At 38.7% G+C, this 21,428-nt stretch overlaps 1 protein-coding gene across 10 annotated transcripts in view; it reads right to left on the bottom strand.

Annotated features, from left to right (window-relative positions):
• Positions 1 to 21,428, bottom strand: part of C4H4orf50 (chromosome 4 C4orf50 homolog) — an 87,802-nt gene that overhangs the window by 11,425 nt on the left and 54,949 nt on the right. For 9 of the 10 annotated variants that reach the window (XM_068679873.1, XM_068679876.1, XM_068679875.1 and 6 more), the window contains one exon: positions 20,576 to 20,674. The exons of the other annotated variant lie outside the window; for it this stretch is intronic. The gene's annotated coding sequence lies outside the window, so the exon portion shown is untranslated. The remainder of the gene's footprint in view (positions 1 to 20,575; positions 20,675 to 21,428) is intronic. 10 annotated transcript variants of the gene reach the window in all.

The raw sequence follows: 21,428 nt of genomic DNA, 5'->3' as shown, positions 1-21,428 counted from the left end.
ATATTTACGGAGGCAAAACAAGTTTCCCTGGTCAAGCTTTACCCCTGTAGTGGAGGATTCAGCATTCAGCATATGACCTCCATAGAAAGAAGTCAATATTTTACAATCCTGTCCCCTTGAGCACTGAAAAATTTGGAAATCAGACAAAATGAACACAGTGGCCCAGATTCTCTCTGTCATTTGGGCAGCTTTGCATTGCATCATTAGTCCTAATTCACCCTACAGGGGCCATCATGAGCCTCAAAGTCTGTTGTACTACCATCCTCCTGCTCCGTGGCTAGAAAAAGTGACAACATGCTCACCCTCCAGGGACCTCTGACTGCTGAAATGTCACTCTGTAGCTGTGGATAAGTATAAATTACAGCAGGCTGCTATAACTTATACTGGGGACGTCTATTGAATTTTAAGTACATGCTCGGGACATACGTGCCCAGACAATTCTCCTATCTGTGCTGGACCAATATCTCTACTCAGACACAGACTTCAAGGTCAGCCATAAAGTAAGCAGGGGAAAAAGTGCAGGGTGCCAACACATATTTCATCTGCCTTTGCAGTACCATCATATCAGCTGCTAGGCTTCCTAGAATACCCATGTCCTCAAATACCATAAGGAAAATGAGGATTTGTAGGCCATCAGACTACAGGCAGCCTGGCACTATGTGAAGAGCTGCTGCTGACCTGCATTCCAGCTACAGAGCTACGTAAAGGTGGGGGTGGCAAGGAGCTGATTTCCAGGCTGCTGCTTGACCCAGCCTATGGTTATATATGGGCATAACCAGTAAATCCCAGACCTGTGCAGAGATGATCCCAAACCAGCAGAGCCACTAGGATGACGTACACACCTCTTTATCCTCTCTTCCTCCTCACTGAGCTTTGCATGCACATATCGAAAGCAAGGGGCTGCAGGACCTCCATGATCAGGTGCTGGCATGTAGGGGTTTCCACATGGGGGTACTAAAAGCGGTCAGAAACACTTTTCACAGAACACTGGATTTTGATGAGGCTGCAGGAATCACGCCTGATTTCCTGCCAGGTCCTCTTCCCTGGTCTTCAACAGCACTGCTGGCAGATTGACAGGGAGTGGGAGTTTGAAAAAAGTTATTGCTCCAGGATCGCCTCAGAGATTGCAGAGCTCCTAAGCTGTTGGCTCTTCTACAGATCTCATTAGGCAGCTTGCCAAGAAACTCAGTGGAGTATCCCTGCTCGTAGACTCCAAGGCTGCCAGCTCCCTGTTAGCCCACCATACAGAAGGACAAGAAGTAAGAGTCTGGAAGCTCTGAAAATGTGCAACTCCTTGGCATCCCCATCAGCCAGAGGATGCAGACAGAGTGCCCTGAGCTGGGGACCCCAAAGCTTCTGATGCTTCCAGTTCCAGGTCTTAACTTAAACAAGAATTTTGGGTCGGGGGGGGGGGGGGGACGACGACGACACATGCACTCACTTTCATTTCAAATCAGAATACAGCCAAATTAAATTTATCAAAATTATAAAAATCCTCTGCAAAATGGAACGATCTTTTCCCATTCTACACCACTTAAATAATAGGCCACTATGGCTGATCTACAGCATGTCTTATGATCCAGACCCCTAAACATATAGATTGTCCTATCACTCAGCAAATAGCACTTTCATTTCGTTCAGAGGCTTTTCACTCTTCCTCCTTACCTCAAGTATTCATCCCCCCTCATCTTTACTTTCAAAAGCAAGACCTTCAAGGAATAAGGTGTTTTGTGGGGTTTTCCCCATTAAACATACCTATATAACTGTGCAGCTCCAGAGAAAACAACAACAAAGCTCAAAAAGACACTAATTTCATATGCTTGCATTGACTAAGTTGAGAAGGATTTATTTTTCTCAAATTCATATTATCACAAAGCTCTCTATGCAGGTCAGCAGGCTTATGTAACAGTGATGCATCTGGCTCTCTGTCCCAAATAAGACAGAATATTCTGTGACTGCTACATAACCTTCTGTGCTGTTCATCAAAGGCTTGTATCCACCTATTTTCCTATTAAAGGAGACCCACTAAAATCTCATCCTTCAATTTTCCAAAGACCAGCAATTGTTGTATTTTCCCAGCCTGGAGCTTACAATTAGACACAATGAATTATGTTTCTGAGGCACTCTTTCTCTCTCTTTCCCTCTCACTTTTTAAAATTCCCTAGCACCCATCAATTCAACAGCAGTTTTGCTTCTGGAAAGAAAATATTTTGAGTTAATTAACATTAGTTATATTTTAACATGTTCTGTTAAGTTCAGTTGTTAATTTGTGTATTCACTCCATCGTATTTTCTTACTGATGCTACTTGCTCAGCCCTTTCCTATAACCATCTCCATTTTGTCATACATCCACCAGAAACCCCTCTGAAATAGCCATGGGCAATGCCCAGGGAATTTATACTTCTGCACAGGACACAGCACCAAGGAGATGCTATCCAGACTTAGATGTAAAAATCTTTTCTGCATTAAAACAAGGACAAGGTATCGGGAAGGGGAGAGGACACAAATCAACAGCAGGTGCCCAGCACTCGTGCTGCCATGGAGTAAGTACATGCACCTCCATGGCATGCATTCAGACTTGAGAACAACAAATTTGACCCTCTTTTGTAGTCACAATAACATATTTTATTCAGCTATTAAACAAATGTAGACATCTATGCAAATCCTAGTTCTAGACCAAGAAGGTAACTCTAATTTGCAATTCCAATCTCCAGCTAGCATGGAAATGAAACCACTGGCTTCTTATAAATATTCTAATATGGTTAAATGCAGGATGATGCACTAGGAGCAACGTGTGCAGCCCATGCCTGCAGAATAGCAGACCATGTCCAGAACAGCACCAAAAATGATGCAGAAACTTTTCTAGCCAACAAGAGGTCAGCACAACCATGAAGCACAAACCATAAAGGGTTAGGATTATAGGATAAAGGATGTAAACTAGCAGCCTGGTTGACAGACAAGCATTTGACGTCTCTTGGCGGCACCTGCACTAAGTGGCATGTGTGAACTGGGGATTCCCTAGCATTGTTTCTGAGTATGAGGCTTTTCAGAATACACATTCTATAGGTATAACTTCCACATTTATTTTTACAATTGTTTCCATTTTTACTACAAATGAAAATATTGACACTAGATATGGAAAACAATTTAATACCGAGTTCACAAAAAAAACAGTGGCTTTATCCGCAGGAGTATAACTAAAACTTCGAAAATTCGCATGTGCAATAACATCCAGAGCATGGCCTGTTAAGTTATCCAAATAGCAGGCATTTCCCAAGTAGTAGGAACAATTTTATGCTCAGTTAACATATGCAGTGCTATACTAAGCCCAGTAAAACAACAGTATCTATTCAGCAAACAGGAAAAAAAATCCGGATGTCTATCACACTCGATCAGATTTCTCCACCCACTTTAAGCAATTAGTTTCAGACTTTCTGACCACATTTCTATAAAATACACCCTTCCCTCCTACAGCTTGTTAATGCATTAGCCTGTAATTTTATAAGGAGCTCTTGGAGATAACCTTGATTACCTCATCACCTTCAACAGACTTGCATGCCTGTGGAGCTAGAATCCTATTTACCACCAGAGATCCTCTGGGTGTGCCTACAGAGAGAAGGCCATGGATGCAGATAACCTCTGCCCTTTTAGGCTCTGCACTGAATAGGTGAATGAGAAAAGAATTCCTGTCATCAAGCTACAGATAAAATATAGGTCAGACTCACTGGAAAACCCCTGGAAGTGGGAAGTTCAGTTCAATTAAATTTGCAAGGGAAGAAGCAGATAGTGCAATCTGTCTGGGTGAGATTTGAGGGGAGGGCTTCTTATGGCCAAAATATTTGGTTACTAGGTGCTTTCAGCCAGGACTTCAGCTGGCATGGCTTCATGGGTGAGCTCACTTCTAGACGGATGGCTTAAGCAGCTGGTTATGTACTTGTGGCTTTTAGTTAATGGGCTTGGTCTTGCAAACCCTTCTCACACAGATCTGTTCAAGAGGGTTGGAATGAGAACAGTGCAGTCAGGAGACAGAAAATTAAGCCCAAAGTACTAGGATGCAACAGTTCTGCTGGCACCAAGTTACTGCAAACAGTTGCATAAGCTGAAGAAAGGCAAGAGCAATAGTTACAAGTGTCTGCTTTTAGCATTATATTTACAGCTTTTTCCTGACTGTGCATATATTAAGCAGATTGCAAACTTGTAGTGAGTGGAGGGAACAATCTGGGTATTTATAAAGCAGTTAACCTTTAGGAATGACCTTTGTATTAACATTAAACCAGTCTGCCTCATGTTCAGAGGACCAGTATTTTCATTATTTGGAAAATGAGAAAACATTTTATAATTATCTGTGAAGATAGCCAGAAAGATTTCAGCCTCATACTCTGAAAGATCTTGGCTGGTACAGACTGTACAAGGGATGGAATCAATGCAGTCCCGAGACAGTAATGAAGCACAAGTGGACAGTGCCACAATGAGGCTAGTACATAAACCAGCCCAGGACTGGGGTGGAAAATAAAATCTTTTTTTTGTTTTCCTGACATGGTGACCCTTCACGGCAAAGTGTTCCCACTGACTTTCTCCTAATCCAGACAAACATACCACACCTGTCTTTGTTGAGAAGCTACTGCCAGTATCAGCTAACAGCTGGAGTCCTCAGCGATATTATTTATCCGGTACTAAGCTGGGACCAAAATATGAGAAACAATGGTTGGCATGCCACCATTTTTCTGACCTTACCTCAGTGTTTTCTTGTTTCCTTGGCAACTCACAAAACTCACTGAAAAAAAATCCCTATTATAACGGAAAAAGTAGATTTTTATATTTAGATTTGGCTAATCCATCCATTAAGAAAAGGAAACACAATCAAATGACATTGATAGTGGCAGTAACACTGATAAACACATTATTGTCAATGACTACATCTGCAGAAACAATTAACTGAAAGTACAAGACAGTTGTTTGTGAACGTCCTGGTCTGATTTGCGTTACTTTGTACCTTAGCAAGCTATTTCATAAAAATACTTCACACATATTGTGAATGCTGTAACTGAATTGCAATTTCTTTCATTCATTCAGCTGATTCAAAATTAACTCCCTGATAAAAGACCATGTGAGCCAAATCCTGCTTTCCATTCACATTCAAAGATACAAAAACAGTGAAGCAACCTTTGGTTTTCTCCAGAGAGAATATACGATGGTCCCAAACTACATATTAACACAATGAATTATTCAAAATCACAGCAGGTAACAACAAACATTTTGTTAGGTGTAATGATACAGCTTAAACATGAAAAAAAAAAAAAAAAAAAAAAAGAACAAACAAACAAAAAAAAACCATAAAAGGACTGTAATTAGCAGTTACAACAGCAGAGTTAAATTAAACAGCAATACTGCTGTTGCCTATGCACTTCATCAGTGGATGGTTTCTGCTGCTTCAGCAGTACAGAACCATTCCAGCCCCAGGAGACACTAAAGTCTCAAAGATCCCCTCTTGCTTTGTGGGAAGACAAACCCAGAGGCCCATAAGGACAGGTACATATCCCCCTCACAAGTCCTCCTTCACTTCAGCAAACAGGAGGCAAGTCTCCATCTGATTCCAATTTGCTTATTCTCACTGGTAATATTTGAAGAAGAATTCGATAGATCATACACTTCTCCCTTCTCCAGCATGTTTGCCTAGTACAATCCTGTCCCAGATAACTCAGATTCACTACATCATAGACTATTATTGCAAATAATTCCGGCCCCATGTTTGTAAATGTGAAAAATTAGGTCTGGAGTTTAAGAAATATGCCCTCTATCATCCAACAAAGCACAAGGGATACTTCTTGGGGCTAATTAGTAACTCTTATACACTGCTGTCTGACTCAGCATGACGTAAGGCATACTTCAATAATGTTTCTGGAAGAAAAAAAAAATATTTCAATTCCACTACAGGAACATGGATTATGTGAAATGAGGCTTAATGTGTGCATGGTCTGAGTTGTTATACACCAGTGAAGAGCAGTCATTCAGCACACTACAGATCCTTACTCTATCTCATGAAACACAAATTTATCACAGAATAATATGATTTAGGAAGCCTAACAAGAAGACATGGAACATGTCTCCTCAGAAAAGCATCGCACTGTTGATGTGAAGAAAATTCAACTCAAAAAAGAAGAAATATGAAACATAAATACCCAGTGCTGTGCTCTTTAACATTAACAGATGACCTTCTCTTTTGACTGAAGGCCTCAGGTTGGAGATAATACTTCTAATATATAACCAGCTCTTCCTTATTCATTTATAATTTACATGTTGTATCTCCCCAGGTAAACATTATTTAGCAATACAGAAAAGACAATTTAAATCTTCCTTACACCCAGAAGTGATTTTTATTCTAAGTGATATGTGTTAAGGGATTTTGGCAAGCTCACAGGGAGCTACTAAATAAGGTAGTTCATTCACCCTCATTTCCTTCCACCCTTCCTCACTCCTGTATAAATAGATATTCATGTGATGCCTTCACCAGACTCATTGACAGCACTGGGATGCAGCCAGTTCAACAGGTGTTCTCCTCTGATGGAGGGCAGCTTTCCCATGGCTCACGTCTCTGCACAGGCAGCAGCGAGGAAGAGGATGACCTTGCTTTCTCCCCACTCAAACCCTAAGACAACATTTTAACTTGCACTACCAGACACCAGAGTCAGTTCTCTAAATGATTATAGCTAAAAGAGACTGTGATGGCTAGCCTAGATGTTCTGCATCCCGAACCTTTGCTTGAGCATATGAAGCTGCTGAGGATTATGTGGCTGATTATCCTGCAAACTGCATGGCCTTGAGCCGGAGAAAGAGCACACAGCTCTTAAAGAATGACACCAGAACACTTCCCATGTACTTTCAGGTCATTTACATTTCTCATGGAGACAATAGATTTTCTTCCTTGCTTCAAAATATGTAAATCCCTGCCATTTTCAGCAGCAAAAGGTAATAAATGCACACATTTCTCCCATCTTCCTCCTCCATTGCCCAAGGGACTCGAGCACAGAGCAAGGCACTCTGTTACCCATTTGGTTTTGTGCCTTACTGCCCTGGGTACCTGGGCCTTCTTCATGCTGTAAACTAAACCTTGAAACATGCTCAGCGGTTCTCTGCTTGCAAGACCTTTTTTTGTAAGACTAATAGACACAAGAGACTCCCACATATTCAGTATATCTGCTTCATTGCTGACAGGAAGAAGAATAACGTGGATAATTTTCTGAGTTTGCAAATCCTTGCTTACATAAAAAAAAGCAATTAGATTAACTCCTACATGAATAAGACCTTTGCAGAATCAGAACCTATTTTATCATCAGAAATTACACACCAAAGGGAACTACTGAGAGAACTTCTATTTTTATTTCAATAACTCTAATGTTATTCAGCCTGCTCAAGTAAGGACCAACTTGATATGCCTGGGTGGGTGGTGGCTGCAAGGATTAACTGCTCTACATCTCCCACATTTCTGACAGCACCAAGGGTTTTGAACAAAAACAAATAGCAATGTGAGCAAAACAAATACCCAGCCATTCCCTGAGTCCCACTAATGTGGTGAAAGAACCTTTTTCTTTCAAGTTCTCACCTGACTACCACACTAAATTACTTCTGTCAAGGATGCAAAACCAGCAACTGCTGCCTCATTAGCTGCTGCACAGCCGTGTGAAACAAGACAACAGCTGGCTAATGCAAAAACCATCTTCATCGGGTGGCCTGGAGAAGGGGGCATGCAGAAGTTTGTGTCCTGCAGCCACTAGCCGCATTGTCTACCTCTTCCCTCTTCTCCAGAGAGCTCATTGCACAGCCAAACTTTTTTGTTGGCTCTTGAGCATGAACAAAACCACTTTGTGCTGGGAAGGAGGGGGGGAAAAGCAATGCAAATTGAATTGCTGATGCAAGAATCTTTCTTCCCTTATTTCTCCTACAGAAAGCTGTCAGGGCAGCGCTAGCCCTGCTTGGAGAGTGGGCTGACAGTCCCAACAAAGCAAGTCACAAAACTGATCTGGCTTTTCAGGGTCAGACAAAAAGGAAAATTGCTGGGACCCTTCTCAAGCAATGAGAGATTTCCTTTGTAGGACTGCAGGCCAAATGAAGGCTCACAAGAGACTACAACTTTAACTCGTTCTTTTATTTCAGTGGCTGTTTCACAGACTTAGCCAAAAGCTTCAAGTAGTAGCACAGTTGAGCTGTGGCTACATGTATATTTTTAGATTGGTTTCCAATGGAAACAGAGCATTCACCACTACTGTGCCTCCCCATACCTGCCTCCCTCCATCACTTTTGAACCCAGAGGCCATATTTAACTAAAACCAACATAGGAGAAAAGCCTCAAAGTTTCCTCAGGTTCCTGAGAACTAGGAGACACAGTACAAGAAAGCAACTCCTACAAAAGTAAGCTTTCTCACTACAGGAAAAGCTACACAAGTTAGATTTTTTTATTTTTATTTATTTTTCCCCTAGGGAATGCACGTGGATCCTTTGTGTACCCAGATACTGCAAAGTTTCAGCTGGGGTGTAACTCAGAAATCTTCAACGCATAGGTAAATCTGATTCAGAAATCTGCTGCTTCTTCCCATGTACCACTTCTCATCACTTTGTCATCAGTACAGGTTCCCACAATAGACCAGCATGAAACCATGCCTATTATCTAACCACGGTGTAATCTAGCATTTTCTCTCATAAGATGAAGTTGCCTTGTCCCTACTATAATACAAAGTCACGTGCTTCAACAATTTCATTCAGCACCAAGAACTTAGCTACACAGAAACCACCCTTTCTTCATGCTGGAAATATCCAAACAATGTCTGCTTCCCAGGGGCACGTTCACACGTAGGATCAGTACTGGGACTGTCTTTTAATGGTGTGGCTGCAGACTGCAGCAATGAGACTCACATGGCATCATGTAAGGGCTTTCCCAGTGAATGACACCTCTGTGATTACTGACCTGTTCTACAAAAATTTGGCTTCAAGTGCCAGTTTTTCTCATACTCCACAAGTGAAGGGCCTAATCCACGTGGGACTGAATACTCTCTCGAAGGGCCTATGCATTACATCAGTGAGGGTGCTGGTTACAAAAAACCCTCAATTACTTCATTTATATAGATAGCCAGATCCTTTGGTGTCTTTACATTGGTAATGCAAGGTTACTATAGCAACCTCTGTATGACCTGCATAGTCAGGAGAGCAGGGAAGAGCTGATAGCTGAATTAATGTATGTTCAGCCTTGAATAGGAAACATTAAAGATTAATGGTCCATGAAATTCATATATGCTCTACTCATTATGTTATATTTATCCCTTTCCATCTCCTTTTTGAAATACATTTATCTTTAAATGTTAAACTACAGCACATGATACAATACCTTAAAAAACATCATTTAAGCTTTTTGTTTCTTTCCTATTTTCAGTTTAGCAAGGAGTTAAACTACTTCAAAAAGTCCAAAGACTAAAGTACATTTCAGAGTATGGCTGGCCAAATTAATAGCATCTTGTTAGAAACCAGAGTTCATAACTAGATTTGAAGATGTTTCCACAATATTTAAAATAAACAAATTCAGAAACAGCTAGCCAGTTTAGGGAACATCAAGCACAATTTTTTTTTTTTTTTTCCCATATTTAACTGGTTCTTAGGAGGTCACTAACTTTCATTCAACTAGACGCTTGCCAGCAGTCTACTACAAGTTCAAAATGAATCAAAAAAAAAATTAAAAATTTGCTTGATATTACCTCAGAAGACAAAAGAGAGAAGACAAAAAATTGCTCCTGGATGCAGGACCAGATGAATGTTGTTCACACAACCGGGATCACCGTCATATGAAGGAAATGCACTGTGGAGGGAGATAGTGGGGAATAGCAGCAATTTTTTTCTTTTGCTGGAGAGTCATTAACATGATCACCTACTACGAGAATGACAGGCAGCATGCATGGTTTTAGTCTACATTTCCTTCATTACTACTGCACAAAATGCTTGTGTGTGCACATATCATCATAGATCGAAAAGGCGTGGGTAGCTTTATCTGCCTTTTAACTGCTTCAGGTTCAGGATAGGCAAGAAATTCTCATTCAGATCAGGGCTTCAAGTGAGATTTAAATAGCATATAAGTCATATGGCAACCTTCCATATAGACGTGAAATTCTTTCTTTACAGGACAGTAAATAAATGTTCATTGTTCTCTCTCAGGCAAGTTCCTTTTTTATTATTTTTTTTTATATATGTCATGGTAATATAATTCTTCTCTGAGCCAACTCCTTCTCCCAAAGGCAACAGGATTATTTTTCTATTTTCAGGAAGGAGAGAAATTGAGCTTCAAAATGCTGTGCCTGAAAGCCATACACTATAAGGGGAGAGAAAAAAAAAAAAAAAGACCAAAGAAACCCCACACTAACATCAGTGGAGGAACTGATGGGGATGAACTAAATCCAGTAAAAGAATCTTCCATCACTATAGTCTTGACACAAAATGCCAAAGTATTTTTGTCCCTGGAGTCTCATAAAGAAGACAGTAGCTTAAGGGATTCTTGGACTGAATAACTCTGTCATCCAAAGGACAGTTGGGATTTTTGGGGCGCTTTTGCTTAGTTGGTTGGTTTTTAGTTTTGTTTGATTTCTCACTATAGGAGATTTAGCTAACAAAGAACTTGGGTATCTCTTGTATTTTTATTTTTAATTACTTCTATTGCCATTTGTAGACAGTATGGGAAGGATAGGTCCTCACAAGTGCAGTGAAAAATTCATCATTGTTAGTCCGCAGTCATTTACCAATAAACTCACCATTTTTTATGTAAGACTGGGGCAGCAAGGAGGGGAGAGAAACAGTTAAACTGGCTCCATCCAATCACTTCCCCAATATTAAGAGAGTTTTACTTAATTCCAATCAACTTGCATAATTGACAGAAACCCAAAAACCATCACACCATATGTCTAACTTCACACTTGTAACATTCAGACTTATTTTTCTTTGATATTTTAAGGCTTTTAGCTAAGATTTTTAAAACTTGCCTTCCTTAGCCCACCAGCTATATTTAAATGGCCTGCTTTTTAAAAGTGCTGAGTATGTCACACTGTCTCAAGGGTCTGGATGCTGCTTAGCTTTTCTTGGTTGTGGTCTCACATGTCACGAGTTAATCTTCATAAAGTCTTAGACCACACTTTTTGTAACAGATATCAAACAACAAGAAAAATCTTCCTGGGATCCTAGTGTAAAAGAGAATGAGAATAGATTCTGGGGGCAAATCACCATTGCATTCCCTCCTGTTTTTGAAAGTGAATATTACATCTCTCTAGCTGATATGACTGTACATCTGTTCTCTTCACCCCTTTGCCCCCTCCTGTGTTCTAAGCCTTTTATTTTAATTGGCTTCAGAAAAGGTTTCATTAAATAAGACAGCACTCTGGCTAGCAATTAAAGTGTATCAACATCACTTCTGCAACCCTCCTTTGAATACCAGCCCATCTCTCATCTTCTGTAGAAAAAAGTCAGTCTTTAAAAAAACATACAGACAAGCAAAAATATCCACAGATGTAACAAAGTACTGCCTGAAACCTTTATAAATTATTCTTGTGTTAAAGGTTTCAGTGATGTTCTTTAATAAAATTAGCATAAGAGACCTAAAATATCTATCTAAAAACATCTAGTAAAAATCCCTGTTAGTACAGTGACTCCATCTTTTCCTATCGCACCAACATTTGTTTCAATAAGTAGCAATGCTAAGACACTACCTGCAGTGGTACAGAAACTTTTAAGGGTGACTTTGTAGGCACTCATGCTTCAGACCCTCAGACCCAAGAAAATTGCATCGGCTTCTTTCTCCTCCACTGTCTTCTTGGGAAATTCTGGGGAAGTCACTTGGCCACTTTGTGTCTTAACTGTCTCCTTGTAAAAACAAGGATATAAAAACTACTCCAATTTTTAAACACCTGCTTAAACCCTCAGATTATCTATAATGTTTAATTATGTACCTTTTTCTATTGAAGTTCCCAAAATGTCTTTATATCTTTAAACATACATTTAAGCAGTTTTGCTGATATGGTGCTAGGGTGTACATAGAGTATTCTATTCTATTCATAGAGTATCTCTATGGTGATATTTTAAGCTATATAAGAATGCATTTTGAGATTATGACCCAAGTCAATATTTTCTTTCCTAAGTCCCAAGCAATCATGTCCGTTCTGCCTTTGCTAAAGAATCAATGTGGTACTTGGCTGCATGTGTACAAATTGAAGCCATTAATCTTTCCTGTTTGTCACCTCCAGATTAAAGTGCTTTTGCAACCACTGATAATGCAGCATACTCCTGATGTTGAAACAAAATTGTATGTCTCTAAGGAGGCTCTACTTAGTTGTAAAGGATAAGAATTGAATGCTTTATGAATTGCACCTTGAGCAAGAAGGAAATTGTTCATGTATTCATTTAAGCTTTGGTTCTGGCTAATTATATTGAAGTATAATTTACTTTTGACTTTAATAGGATCTATTTTATTGCTACTAAGAACATGCAAGTAAGTATGTAAAACACTGTTAATAGCAAATATTTTTTCAGTTCCAAAGCACCATCGTTTTTTGAGACTGTATGATTATAAGAACAAAGACCATATGTTAGCAGATGGCTGAAAAGTACGTGGTTACACAATTATTTTTTTTTGGTTGTGTTTTTGTAGTTGTTGGTTTGGTGCTTTGTTATTGTTGCTTCTTTGTTTTTAGCACATACTGCTTTTAAAGGCTTTTCCTATTTTGTGAAACATATTTCAAAGCAAGTAGAAATATTTTTATTAAGTCAAATTTTTAACTTTTTGGTACAGAGGCTAGGTCATGGCTAGGTCTCCTTTAGCTAGTAATGAAGTGCAATAGGAGCAGACAGAGCAGAAGTATGGTGTTAAGGGCCTAATATCCGTACCATACAAGTTTGGGCAGGATTGATTTTGGAACGGCTTTAGTCTGGTCCATGTACTGAAAGCCATTAACAGCTGGAGAGGGTCTTAAAATATATTTTTAATCTTATATTTGCTTCTGTTGAGAAAGCTATTCAATTAATCAGAAACTTTAAAAGTCTTGTGTGAAGAGCTTTGATTAAAGCTTTACAAGCATTATTAAAAATAAGCTTAAACCTAACAAACTAATCTAGGGTATATCACAAGAATCACTGGATTCTCATTTAAGTGGGTAAAACTATCTTGCCTCGACTGGAATATGACATAAACAAGAAAGGCATCCCTCTCTTATTTGTTTGGATTGATATTGTCTCATTTAATTTTGTCATATTTGTCACCAACACTAGTGCTGTTGTGTGAAATTTATGGTTTTCACATTTTGATTTGAAAGGTAAAAACAACAACAACAAAAAATCCAGGTTGTCTTTCAAATGGGTAAATTTGTGTTGCATTTATAATCCAACAGGCTGACCAATTTCATTTCTGAGGTGACACAAGCACAACCTGGACACACAGAGCACAGAGACACTCAACAGGTGAGGCATGTCCATGAGTAGCAAACGGGAGGGCTGCCTCTCTGAAGGCAACAGCAAGAAGGGAACAGTACAAAGGATGCTCAGCCCCTCTGACATAGGTAGAAATCACCTTTAGACCTAAATATCTATTAATATATAAAAGTTACAATACCATAAATATTCTTTAAATCTAAAGGGACCTTCCGTAGTTTCCCACTGAAGGGCTGACTAGAGGTGGCTTTTCAAAAGCACTTCAGAGTGTTTCAAAACCTGAACCAATAAAAATATTTAAATAAACAAATATTGCTTAATTAATATTGCCTGTGCATGCAGGGTATGCAACAGCAGTATTTATTATTTCCATCTGCATTCTGGGATGTGTATTATGCAGGATTGTTCAGATCTCTGAGTAGCCAGCGCTGTGTAACAATTTTGCAGCAAAACCCAAAGCAAAACTCAGATGTCACATCTTACAGACTAGGGATTCTTGTCAAGGAAATCTTTTCTTACTCTTTTGCTTCATGTGCTGCAGAAACCTAACTTTCCAAGACATTTGGATTACTGTGGAAGGACCTGACTAAAATCTGTTTACCAGAGATACTCTGCCTAGCCAGTGTTTTTCTCCACTCTTTGCCAATATGCAACTTTCTACCTCTTACTTTCTTCAGTAAGAGAAGGCATAGATTTCTTAACAAAATTTCGGAATATCCTCCAAACTTTGAGCACACTGTAGTTCTAACCCACTAATCCTTACATATTAATTTTGTTAAATTCTCAAGGCAAACTTTTCCATGTTAACCATGGCAGGACGTTTGATTCTTAAAACTGAAACCAAAAGCCATCAACTTTCCTTACAATTAGTCCCAGCTCCAACTCCATCCATCTGCTGCCACTTGGATCTCTCCTTTAACGAGACACTGAAGCATTGTTCATCAGATACATGATATCTAATCAGGAATCACAAACAGATGCTCTAGTTAAAACACACACACACACACACACACACACACACAAAAAAAAAATAAGTCTCCTTGTTAGAACATGCATATGTTTGACTTAAAGACACTTTTGCAAGAATAACGTGGATGCTCACAGAGATGCTCAAAGGATAAATATTAGCATTAACTTCATATGGAAGTACAACCCTACTTGCTGCTACCTTACAGAAGCTGGCTACAGGCTGTTGCTTTGCAGAGTGAGACTGAGCTTCAGACCATGGGACTTTTCTCCTACAACTGCACTGAACACTCGACTTCTCAGTAACCAAGGCAGAGACACCAGCAGTTTGAACACTGATTTAAAATGTTACACAGAGACTGTGATTTTTTTTTTAAAGACAATCTGAAAAGTGAAAAAATATGAATTGTAAAATGAGTTAGTTTCCTACAGCCCTTTTAGCAATACTACTCTGTAGGCAGCATTTTCTGCTAAAATACTAAAACTGTTTTTTGTTGGAGTAAATAAGTACTTCTCCTTTGATTTGAAAGGATTTCACCTCACTGCAGCAGCAGAGCTCCTCCTATGTATTATAGGGTACAATAAATGGGTACAATGTAACATATGTATGTATGTATGTAATATAGGGCACAATAAATGAAATACAGAGGAGAAATACCACAGAATTTTATTTTAATCTTGAAGAGTTAGCTTACACATAAGCATCAGACTGCTTGTGAGTAATGCAGGCCTTCTTAAATTCTTAACAATTGAAAAGTAATATCTTTACCTCTTCATGAGTAAATTCTTATTAATTGAAGAGCTCACAAAGGTTATAAAATTGTTTTAAAATTAAATTAATTCCTTCATGCTAAAAATTTGTATGGTTTCAAGCCCATGATCACAATTTTTTTGGGGAACTGGAAGTGTTAAATCACACTGAAAAAGATATTCTCCCTTTCCTGTGGGAGAGAATGCAATAATATTCTGGACTTTAACAATTATCCTTGACACAAAAATGCTTATGTTTAATGGCTCCTGAGAGAATCTTACCCCCTTCATAGGACCCACAATGGGGTGATTTGAATCTGTGAGAATTTCACAAGAAATAGAAAAAAATATCTTGCCTGATGTATTTTTAATGACAGCTGTTAGCTCAGTGGCACGGTGTGCTGAAGAGTTCCCAGGAGCAGAGACCAGGTGGAGGGGCCAAATGGACAAATTGAACTAATTTATCACGTGGCCATATTGTTTATGGCATTTCCATTGTCTTTATCATATTCTTATATGCACAAACAGTTGACGCATAGGTAGGAAGACAGAGAAAGGATCCGGTATCAACAGTGAGAGAAGTTATGCTACTGAATTTCTATGAACAGATGCAAGGTATTGACATGAGAAACAAGAGGTCAAATGATCTATGCAATTTAGACCATGGACAGAATCAAATAACAAGAGGCAATTAAGCCATCTGGGGAAAAGGACGTATAGGCAAAGCAGCATGGGTGGTGATTTCACAGAATTTGTTTGGAATAGCATTCAGGGTGAATGTTTCTAAGTTCAGAGAAATAAACCTAACCTCAGTGCACTTTAGCTTTAAGTGCAAATAATGGCATTAAAGGACAGCCATAACACACAGAGGATGTGTCAGCATTTGGATCTAACAACAGGCATGGAAAAAGCTAACCAGCAGTAACTCTGCCAAGAGCAATCTGACCCCACTGCTTACAGAGACTGACTAGGTGTCTTCTCAGTGCTCACTGCAGGGAGAACCACAAATCCCAGGAGAAGCTAAATGCATCTAAGAAGAGCCATCCCGTGTCATGTGTTTTGTCCTGGGAACCAACCTCAGAGTGCCAGGAAGCCCCTGAGCAACCAACTGGCTAAGGGGCCCTGCTGAGCTCCCAAGAGACTTCCAGAAAAACTGTCAGGAACATGTGTGTGCTATACAAAGCACTATTATCTTGCTTCATGCCTTTTTTATCAGAACACAGCATTTGGTGTTTATTCTCCTACATCGCTTCTAAAATGTGAAGAAAGAATGACAGCTTTAGAGGTGTTCAAGGAGCAGTACACCCATCTATATCAAATGATGTGGTTCAATGGTTCCTCCACATTAAATATTGATAGAATAGATAATGTCGTTCAACAAAGACTTGGGTTACTTTGGCACTTGCTGAATTCATAGCAGACTTACACAATTCCTCATCTGTGTATAAACATGCACAAAATAAAAATAGGTATGCAAAACACAACTTGTTTAAGTGATTTAGTATAGGATAGATATTGCCTTTGGTGGTCATGAAGTCTTAGGTGGATATTAAATGGTTTCATAGCACCTACTTTATCATGATTTAATTAAATGGACTCAAATGCCAAATAGACCTTACATCTAACCTAGAAACAAACAATACAAAAACCTCTCGGACCATAGAATAGCTGCAATATTCACATGGGTGACTAGAAATTGTCCTAATAAAGATTTCTCATGTCTGGTTCCAGACCCATCTTCTGTTTCACACCCACCAATGAATGCAAAAAGGCAACCAGAGAGTAATATATATTTAATAACTTAGAGCCCAGGCTAACTATATTAGGCTAAATCCAATAGTCACTACCCTCCACCCCCTCCTCCACATATGCATGTTTAGGTAACAGACCTGCTTAAACATCTTTAAATAATTAAACATCTTTGACATTCAGGAAACTCTCATTCTATTTTCAAGCACAAGATACATTTCCAGTCTTTTAGGAAGCTGCCAGCTTGGTTTGCCTGTGCCCTGTGTTACAGAAAACCATAGGAATGCCTCCAACCTGACTCAACACTTCCTGCATAGGTGAAGTGGCACAGGTTCCTGCCAGCCACCCTCTGCTTGGAGCTGCACTGATGTATTCAAATTTTCTTTTAAATTGGTGTCCATATGTAGAGCCCATTCAACTCAGCTTGGGTTATTTGGATTCAATTTCAGCTTTGCACGGTAAGGTGCAACTTAATCCTCAGGAAGCAATGGATTTAGAGGGAACTGCTCAAAGAATCAGCTCTTAGGGTAATGCTGAGCAAGGGCTTCAGCCATGAAACTAGAATTTCTGCTCGCAAAAAAATCTCCTGAGTAACACATTGTAAATGCTGACCAAAAAAAAAAAACAAAAAACACAACACCCCAGATACAGACATATGGTAACCATGAGCAGTAATAATTCTTCAGCCATTGTCTTAATATGATGAAACACAAAGAACAATTTAAACAGCCCAAAGTGCTATTCCTAAATGCACATATATATATATATAGAGAGAGATCTGTCATAAACCACGAGTTATGGATGGTATTGTGCTATTATGCAAACTGCTCTTAGTAAATAAAACAGTCCTACTATGTTTTTAATATGGCAGGATCAAGCCCTTGATTAGAAGATGGGAAAAACATCCTTTCAAAAGTTCCTAAACCATTTCAGATAATACATGCATAAATCCAAATGACAGAATGACTAGAAGTAGCGATGTTACACTCATTGGGACTATGTATAGAGAAATGGAAAAGCAGAAAAGGCATATATTTAAATTAATTATGCATAGGAAGATGTGGAAGAACTGAGAAGAGTACATCATTTCCAACTACAGATGAGAGTGGCAGGTGATCGTGTACCTTTAATATTGCATTTATACCGAAGTAATATAAAGAAGACAATGTATTAAATTTATATACTGATTATAGATTATACAACACACTTTCAGCAGTTAACTGGAAAGGAGTCTCTTTTTTCATAAGAAAGAAAAAGCACAAGTAATCCCGAATCAGTCAGCACATATATGCTGGTTAACATGAGATACTTCAGCAAGTACCTAACCGGTTGTCAGGAGATTTGAGAAATGGCTAAGAGTGTTGTAGGATCTCTGGAGGAGGTGAAATGGGGAAGCTGCATGATGGGCCAGACCTGAGGAAACACTGAACTTAACTGTGAAAGCTACAAAAGTCACTGAACTAGGATAGGGGAAGATGGAGCAGCTGGTTGGAAAGAAATATTCTCTCATAATGAATTGAATAGTGTATGTCCTCCATTAATGGCAATGCAACCAAACCATCAAAATATTGACTACAAACCTCATTCTGTAGAAAAGTATCTCTTTCAAGCCTACACAGGTTTTCAATAGCTATATAAAAGTAAATTATTGTATCTATTAATGAACATAGATTTTCCTTTTCTTCCAGGTAAACTGTCTAGCACTTTTCACAAGAATTAAATCTAATTGATACAAATAAAACAATTTCCTATTAATATTATGTCAGCTTTTAATACTTTTATACATGTTGGGTAAAACTTCATTTCTCAACTCTTCCTTCCTGACATAGGATGATCCAGTGGTTACTGCACTGCCTTTGGATTTAGACCAGACTTTGATACCCTGGTTTGATACAGACTATGCAGGACCTTGGACTTACACTTAATCTTTTTGTACCTCAGTAAAGATAAAGCTGCTCTATTTAAAAGGCATGGTAAAAGGTGGCAAAAGTCTAAGACTGCAAGCATCTTGAACATGATCAAAGCAAGCATTACATAGTTCTTGAAAGGAAGGTAAATAGTTGATTCAAATTGGAAGACTGAACAACCATGTACAACCTTTTAAAGTTCTGTCTAAGCCCACGTGTAGGACTAAAACCAATGAGGAGCTAAAAATCCTCTTCTGTGAATAGGAAATATAATTAAATCTGGTATTTCAGCTAAAAATACTGTCATAATGTGATAAGCATTTTTAAATAGCTTCTTTCAGAACCATCTTGATTACATATACTTCTACTTAGTTTGCTGTTTTTTTTTTTTTTTCTTTTTGTAAGACAACATGATAGATTATATGTCATTGACCATTGTGCAAAAAGTGTCAAATCTGTGTCTGTCATCAGAAATGGCTATATTGATTTTATTGAGTGTTTCAAGATCAATGTGCTCCATGTGAAAATTAACACTTCTAAAATTAGCATACAGGGCTTTCTGTATCTAAATTAAAATATACCAAAAAAAGAAGTATGACAATTAACTAAAAATTATTAAAAATCTTTGGAGATGAGACATTAAACGTTTGTTTATGTTAAACCTGTATTATCCTGTATCCTGCAATGAAAGTCATATTGCAGCATCCTAATGCATCATTTACAGATCTCTCTGAACCAACTATCAGGCTGCCTTCCCCCACTGTTTTAATAAAGCAGACCAAACCAACTGGCAAAGTGATCCCTGGAGAAAAAACAAAAGCCATACAGCAATAATACAATTCTCATTGGCTTTTCACATCAGTTTTCTCCCTTTTAGCTAGGAAAGTCAATTTAACAGTGTCCCCCATTCATACATCTGAGTCCTTACAATTAACTCAATTTTCAACCTTCTGGCCAGTTCAGCAGTGAGGTTTCAATATAATTTCAGCATTTGCTTTAAATGCTTTGATTCAATAGGGGCATATCTTTCTAGTATCAATACTTCCTCATCAATACTGTGATTTTCGCTATTATCTCTATACTTTGGAGATTAGCAGAACTTAAACAGTTTTTTATCTTAGTCATTATCTTCTGCATTAGCTACAGTCTAATAGTTTCCATCAAATGTTGAAACACACATGGTAGTAGGATTATGGGGACTTCAACAGACAAAACAGTGAACGAAAAAAGCAGGTGTAATAGCATAGCTGAGAAAAAAAAATCTGAAAAAAAGCTGTTAAATTCTCAGGGCAGGCATCTGAGAAAAACACTTAAACCAGAAAAGGCCAACTGTCTTCCTTAATATCCAACAGCAGAATGAATATTTGGCCTAGAAATAGGTCTTAAAGTCATAAAGACTTTGACTTTAAAAGTACACATCAGAACGGACAGCAACTAAAAAAAGAGAAAGAGGAATCATGCAGATGTTAGTTGTGCATGCACAATGTTAAAGAGCTGAAAAGAAGATATTCTCATGCTGTTGTTACATAACCCCAAAATCCACTTCATGCCTTGCCTGTATTAACCTGAGACAAGAATTTATAAGGCCGAGGATTTCCAGTGCACAAAAATTCTCTGCAGTTGTACAGAGGAGAGTGCGGTATGATAAATAACAAATGTTTCCAAAGGAAGCACTTACACGGAATAGAAAAGAAATGGTACACCCTTGTCTCCTAATTTAGTCCACCTTTCCCACTACCAATAGTTCTCTGATTTACCTTACAAGGTCTGATAAGGAACTCAGCTTGCAATATCAGTCATAGCTCCAAAAGTTTTGTCTATGCTCTGGAATCAGTCTAGTGAGTACTTTTTCTTACCTAAAAGAGAAAGAAAAAAACAGTAAGTGGTCATTTACATGAAAGCCTGACAGATTGGAGAAGAAAGGTTTTTTGACTTTTCAAAATTGTTTACTTTATATATGGCCTGAGATGGCTTTGGAAATTTGAATCCAAACACTGTGCAAGCAATGCTGCTGTTTGCTAGAAAGATTCCTCTGTAAATTTTATGCTCTACAATGAAGACAGATTCTTGGGTAAAAGTGCATCTAAGTGGAGAGGGAAACCAGGAACAACAAAATCCAGGGTGCACTAATGAAGCTGTTGGTAACAGGTTGCTAACAAAATAGTTCTTAACATGCAACGCAGTGGTGAGCATCCTGCCAGGGTACAGAGCAACATGCAGAAAGCTTACAGGGGTTCAGAGAGTTTTGACATCCTAAGGGAAGAGAAGTCTACTAAGGTTCATTGAATTAATAGAAACCACCACTGCTTCAAGAAGTCCTTGAGCTGCAAATGATTAAAGCCTTGGAAAGCATCCATCTGTCCTGGTATTTTCCCCTGAGTATCTGCTTTCAGCTGCTGTCAGGTGTTTTGTTTGTTTCTTGTGTGTTGTTTTTTTTTTGTTTGTTTGTTTGTTTTGTTTTGTTTAATGGATCTTCCTTTTCTGTCCACAAGCAGGTTTTCATTCTCTAAGCATGAGAAGAAACACAAAAATTTGACTATTTGACTTCCTGAGGTACAACCTATTATGTGCCTGCAGAATGCAAGAGGATGTGACCTCTCCAGGAAGCAT

This window comes from Anas acuta, chromosome 4 (genome assembly GCF_963932015.1).
Source record: "Anas acuta chromosome 4, bAnaAcu1.1, whole genome shotgun sequence".
Taxonomy (NCBI): Eukaryota; Metazoa; Chordata; class Aves; order Anseriformes; family Anatidae; genus Anas; species Anas acuta.
The sequence above is the reverse complement of the archived record's forward strand: the minus strand, read 5'-3'. Positions and strand labels throughout refer to the sequence as shown.